We start from the raw sequence: 6,144 nt of genomic DNA, 5'->3' as shown, positions 1-6,144 counted from the left end.
AAAGTCAAGTTGGGAGTTGTATATTTTAGACCAAAAAGGATCTTTATTTATTTTCTTAAAAGGTTCCTTTATAGTTTGTTTTTTTTGTCAGTAAGAGTAAGTAGGAAGACAAGATTATGGTGGAAGTTCTTTTTCTCTCATTCTCTGTTCTTGTGGACTGCAGGAGTGATAAAATGGTTTCTTTTGTTTTAAGCACTAAAATATTACTTGAGCACACGAGCGATAATATTTTCATTTAGTTGATAAATCATCAAACTGTTTTCTTTGCTGGAAACCATGTGTGCAATGTAGGCCAGTTTTACAACGTGAGCAATAGCATCAGCAAGGAAAGTAATATGTAATTACAGAGAGCTAAACCCATATATGTCCTCTCAAAATCTATATTCCAATGAACTGTCATTGTCTTACTATCCTTCCTGTAGTATTTATAATTATTTTGAAGGAAAGCTTCACTCAACAGTTGAGAAACTTGCATGTTCCATTTAAGAGAAAATTTGAGACATCGTTTTCTATGCATTGATCTATCAATGATGTTGACAGCAAGGAATAGTGTTTCACCCAGTAGCTCAAGCTTATAGTGCACCTACATTGGACAATGAAACATTGGGGTTCCTAAGAACTTTCCATTCCAGAGCATACTAAGTTAAGACTAATTTGCCAAATCCACCGAGCATCAAATGGAATCCTTACCTCAATCAACCAGTAAATCAGAATATCGCATTTTCTCATTGATATCAGTTTGGTGTGCCATGTAGGTGGGGGACACACAGCACAACTCCTACAGCATAGATAATTTGTCAATGAGATTATTATTACCATACCCGGGCAGAACTCTATAAATAACTTCGACGGGGTTCCAAGAAGATAATTACCTCGGTCCGTCTATAGAAGCTGTAAATTTCATTGACATATTCGACAACTGCAAGGGAGTTCCCGACGTCGCAGCTGTCGATGTCATGTGCTACCTGGTAACAGAAAGAACAAATATGCTGAAATATAAACAGACGTACATCAAAGCAGGATGTCGACCATGTAAATGTATAAAGACCTGTTAAATCCTCCATCAACTTATATGGATGAGTTGTTCACAAAATATCATGCCATCGTGACCAGCGGGCGTGTCACCCAGGCAAACTTTATTTTCTAAATATAATTAGCATGTCCAGCATGCCATCTACCCTACACAAAATGAGAACACACTTCTTTCACTAATAATTATAGGATGTCTTGCTTGTCATGTACACAGCAGGCATTGCCACATTCATCCCCCCAATACTACCTATAATCCTGCTTCCTCCAGAACCCAAACGGAGGAGGTCCGCTAGTAGAGTCGCTTCTGGCAGTCTGGGGCACCACAGTAACATGGCAGGTTGACGATTTCACCATCCGCAGAAACGACACTGTTCAAGACATAGCCATAGTCATATCAAAGCACCTGCAAAGCACATATAATAGTTAGAACTCAAGAGAAGCTATAAAGTTTGACCTGTAGAAATTGTTGAGATGCAACAGAAATCAACTCACCTGAAGTGGAAGTATCATGTTTGCAACAAAAAGCATCACCTTTTCTAGCTTGACGTCGTGGTGATTGGTTAGGATACATTGGACGAAGAGGTTAGGGTTGCAGCTGTGGTTTATGAACCTTGCGAAACTTCCAACAGAGCCAACATCAATGCAGTACTCCGGTGCCGTTGGTGCCTCAGAATTATTCTCAGCTTGAAGTGATGGCATATGCATATCAAGCCCTGCCCTTTCTGTACAAGAGACAAAATAAGAAACCAAGCAATGAGACAAATGATGTGTAAGCGAAATGAAAGATTGAAGTGAAACAATTAGTACCTCCCGTCATCTAAACCCTTCATAGTTTCAAGACAGTCAATGACAAATATGAAGTTGTTCTGTAGCAAAACTTCCACTTGTTCAGTCCTCCTCAAAACACCAACATACTCACAGATTGGAGCCCCAGGAGGATGACTAAACATCTCATCATTAAGTGAAAAAAATCTGAATCTTAATGTGGCCACCTTTGATGAGACAAAAAAATCCTAGGAATCATGGAACAGAACAACAAACAACTTTGATCCTGCGCCAAATCGAACTCGTCGAGTGTTGTATCAGTGGCACCTGTACAAACCAATTAAAATCGACTAATATGTGGAGGATACTTCCACCTGGTTCCCATATATATAGCAAATCTGTGTAAAGAGTAAGAAGGTTTTTTCCCCTACTACTTGAATCAGTGAAAGACAAAGAAGAATGTCTTTACCTTGATAGGGTTTCAGAAAGAAGCATGTTTCAAATAGAGTCCTAGAAATACAGAGTGTCACAATTGAGCAGAACAATTATGATTAAATGTGTAAGCTGTCCACTATTGCACGGTCGCGCGGATTTGTACTGTAATCACCAAACAAAGTGAAAAAACAAGGTTAAAAATGATCATGACTGATGTTCAATCCTTTCGTTGTCACAAAAACACTTTGGAAAATAGCAATATACGAATGCACCCACAACACCACCCTGAATATTGTCTACAAATATGCTTTTGCCGCAAAATTGACTGATCTTCACCACTGTCTAGTACAGCTACAAACATAATGCGTACAATCATAACCACAAGCATCAAATTCTACTGTGTATGGAACAAAAACTGTATCAGGCGTGCGGCCGGCGTGGGAGGCGAACGGTGCGGGAGGCAGGAGGAGGAGCGGGCGAGAGGTCGTGGCGTCGTGCGGGCGTGGGTGTGCGCAGCTCTATTTTTTTTCTCGAAAAGGTGGGTAGGTTAGTGATCGACGATGGCTTAAGCGGCGTAGCTTGCAGCGTTAAACACCGAAGGATTAAGGGCCATTAGATCTTGATGATAGATGGTTCTGATTGTTTGGATCTGCCCCCTCTCTTCCTTTTATAGGGTAGTAGATACTTCCTCCATTTCAAAATACTTGACTTTCATTTGTCCAAAAATGGATGTTTCTATATATTAAAACATGTCTAAATACATCTATATTTTGCCAAAAGGAAGGCGTGTATTTGGAACGGAGGGAATAGATAAAGCTGCTAAGAGCATCTCCAATAAAAGACGTATATGTAAAAATAACTAATTTTTTATCTTCGAAGGCCAAAAACATCTCTCCAACACATGATGTAGATGCTTACATCTCCGTCATTTGAAAATATAAACTATAACACCTCGCAGTGTAAATTTACATCTTTACCTACAGGAGATGTAAAAACATAACCACCCACCAACTGCCTAACTGCCGTACTATTCTCATCCGCGCGACCAGTCACCGCCTGCCCAATTCCGCCAATGGCTAAATCGCGCCAAATGGCGGCCGCCGCCACCCACCCGATGGCCGCCAGGCCCGTCGCGACTTGACCCCCTTCCCCCACTGGCTGCCTCGCCGGCTCCATGGTTCCTCCACCGTCGGCTGCCACTAATTTCCGCCGCCCGATTCGGCCCCGCGCCGCTCCTCCACCAGCCCCCGGCCGTCGCTCGAGTTGCCCCGCCCCCACCCCGCTGCCTAACGTCGTCGCTACGACCTCGCCCAACCCCGCCGCCACCCGACGTCGCCCAACAACCTCGCCGCCCCCGCGTCGTCCGCCTCGCCGCCGCCGCCAGGCCTCGCCGCCCCGGTGTCGTTCGCCCCGTCGTGGCCGCTCGACCTTGCCACTCCCGCGCCGTCCGCCATGTCGTCGCCGCCCGACCTCGTTGCCCCTACGACGTCCGCCCCGTCGCTGCCGCTTCGCTGCCCACTTCTGGACGCCGCCGCTTCGACGTCGGTTAACCTCGCCCGACCCCGCCGCCCCGACCTCACCGCCCCCGCGTCGTCCGCCCCGTCGCCGCCGCTCGACCTCGCCGCCCCCTCAAATGAAGTACTAATTGAAATATAGTTTTTCCATCTCCATTTGCATCTTCTATTGGAGTAGTTGTTGTACATCTTCGTTTTGCATCGTCTGTTGGAATTGGCCCTTTTTCGGAGATGCAAAATCACTTTTTGGAGATGTAAATTTTTACATCTCTAAATTTGGGTCTTCTATCGGACATGCTCTAACACCTCTGGTCTTACGTTCTCTTCATTTTTGCAAAAAAAAGGCCCTCCATTTTAAGTGAGAAAGAATCGTTTTTTGTATTTTATACAAAACCTCCTGCCTTTTATGCTAATTAACTCGTGATCCATATTTAAGTCACAATGAATCGCTATTTTGCAGTTTTACATAACCCCGCTGATATATGTGTTAATCACCCCGCTGTCTATTAAGAATAAATATCTTTTTTTAAATAATCATATCTTTTAAACCGTAACTTCAATTTTAACATGTTATATATGAAAATTGATTAGATTATATGTAGAATATGAATACAACGTTAATTTTACATGTCAACCATTTTTTTAATTTGGTTTAGGAAGAGATTTAAATGCTTTAAAAATATTCGTAACCTTTAAACCGTTATTCCAATTTTAACATGTTATAAATGAAAATTAATTAGAAAAATGTGTACTAATATGATGTTATTTCTACCCATTAACCATTTTTAAATGTTGTTTAGGTACAAATTCAAATGCTTTAAAAATATACATATCTTTTAAAGCCTAACTCCAATTTTAACATGTTATATATGACGATTGGTTAGAAAAATGTGTACAGTCTGGATATGTTGTTGTTTCACATGTAGTATTTTTTTCTCCCATTGCAATGCACAGTCTCTTTTACTAGTATTTTGAAATACACTAAATGCATATTTTCCAAAATCAATTTACTTAATTTTTTGAAAACATTCATGGCGCTATACCTGGTCGTGGGCAGCCCGGTCCGGCCCGAAAATCCTAGGCCGGGTCAGGCCTGATCGTGCCATCGGCCAGGCTCAGGCCTGGAAATTAAGCCCGGCGGGCAGATCGGGTCGGGCTCGGGCTTGCAAAAATCAAAATTTTAGCTGTAGTCGGGCTCGGGCTTTTTTTGCGAGAGTGTGTATAAGTTTTTAGCACACAAATATATGGACATAAGTTTATTGCTTATGTTTTACATTTCTTTTAGTCTACTTATGTTTTACCAAGATCTTAAAAAAATAGCGCCCGCCAAAATAGCCGCAGTATCTTTTTTTTTTGCATGGTAATACGTGTCTTATTCATATCATAAAGAACAAAGTACAAGTCACGGAAAGACCGACATGACAAAACTGAAAAGATAGCAGAACATCTCCGAGCTTGACACCAACGCCCGTCACCTGCCTCCGGCACCACCACAACAGCCACCGAAGAAAAGAATGACGAATCATCACCTCACCCGAGCTCGACGCGGCTCCATCGCTGATATGCAGATTTGCGGATCTCCAAGCTGGCTCACCAAAAGTGAAGCCCTTGTCGTTGAACGAATCAGACCAGGGCAACACCTTCGACACGTCCATCGAACTCCAGATCTGGCCCCCCACCACGACTAAGGTGTCGAAGGAGGAAACCACACCTGCCATCCACGAACCACGAGTGCAGCACATGTTCCTTCTTCCAGATGTCGTCGATGCAAACCACAATCTGCATCCGCTCTTGGACTACCTCCCAAGCTTCGCGCCGACGCTGGAGCAAACACCGCCGCCACGGCGGAGCCCGATGACACAGGTCCACCACGTGTTGGAAATATGCCCTAGAGGCAATAATAAATGGTTATCATTATATTTCTTTGTTCATGGTAATTGTCTATTATTCATGCTATAATTGTATTGTCCGAAAATCGTAATACATGTGTGAATACATAGACCACAACCTGTCCCTAGTAAGCCTCTAGTTGACTAGCTCGTTGATCAACAGATAGTCATGGTTTCCTGACTATGGACATTGGATGTCATTGATAACGGGATCACATCATTAGGAGAATGATGTGATGGACAAGACCCAATCCTAAGCATAGCATAAAAGATCGTGTAGTTTCGTTTGCTAGAGCTTTTCCAATGTCAAGTATCTTTTCCTTAGACCATGAGATCGTGCAACTCCCGGATACCGTAGGAGTGCTTTGGGTGTGCCAAACGTCACAACGTAACTGGGTGACTATAAAGGTGCACTACGGGTATCTCCGAAAGTGTCTGTTGGGTTGGCACGGATCGAGACTGGGATTTGTCACTCCGTGTGACGGAGAGGTATCTCTGGGCCCACTCGG

The 6,144-nt window shown here is 43.3% G+C and overlaps 1 pseudogene; it reads right to left on the bottom strand.

Annotated features, from left to right (window-relative positions):
* Nucleotides 1–1,321: 1,321 nt before the first annotated feature.
* On the bottom strand, nucleotides 1,322–3,408 carry LOC123120821 (histone-lysine N-methyltransferase, H3 lysine-9 specific SUVH4-like; annotated as a pseudogene).
* Between the last annotated feature and the right edge of the window lie 2,736 nt (nucleotides 3,409–6,144).

The sequence above is a fragment of the Triticum aestivum genome, chromosome 5D (assembly GCF_018294505.1).
Source record: "Triticum aestivum cultivar Chinese Spring chromosome 5D, IWGSC CS RefSeq v2.1, whole genome shotgun sequence".
NCBI lineage: Eukaryota > Viridiplantae > Streptophyta > Magnoliopsida > Poales > Poaceae > Triticum > Triticum aestivum.
This window is presented reverse-complemented; position numbering and strand designations above follow the sequence as displayed.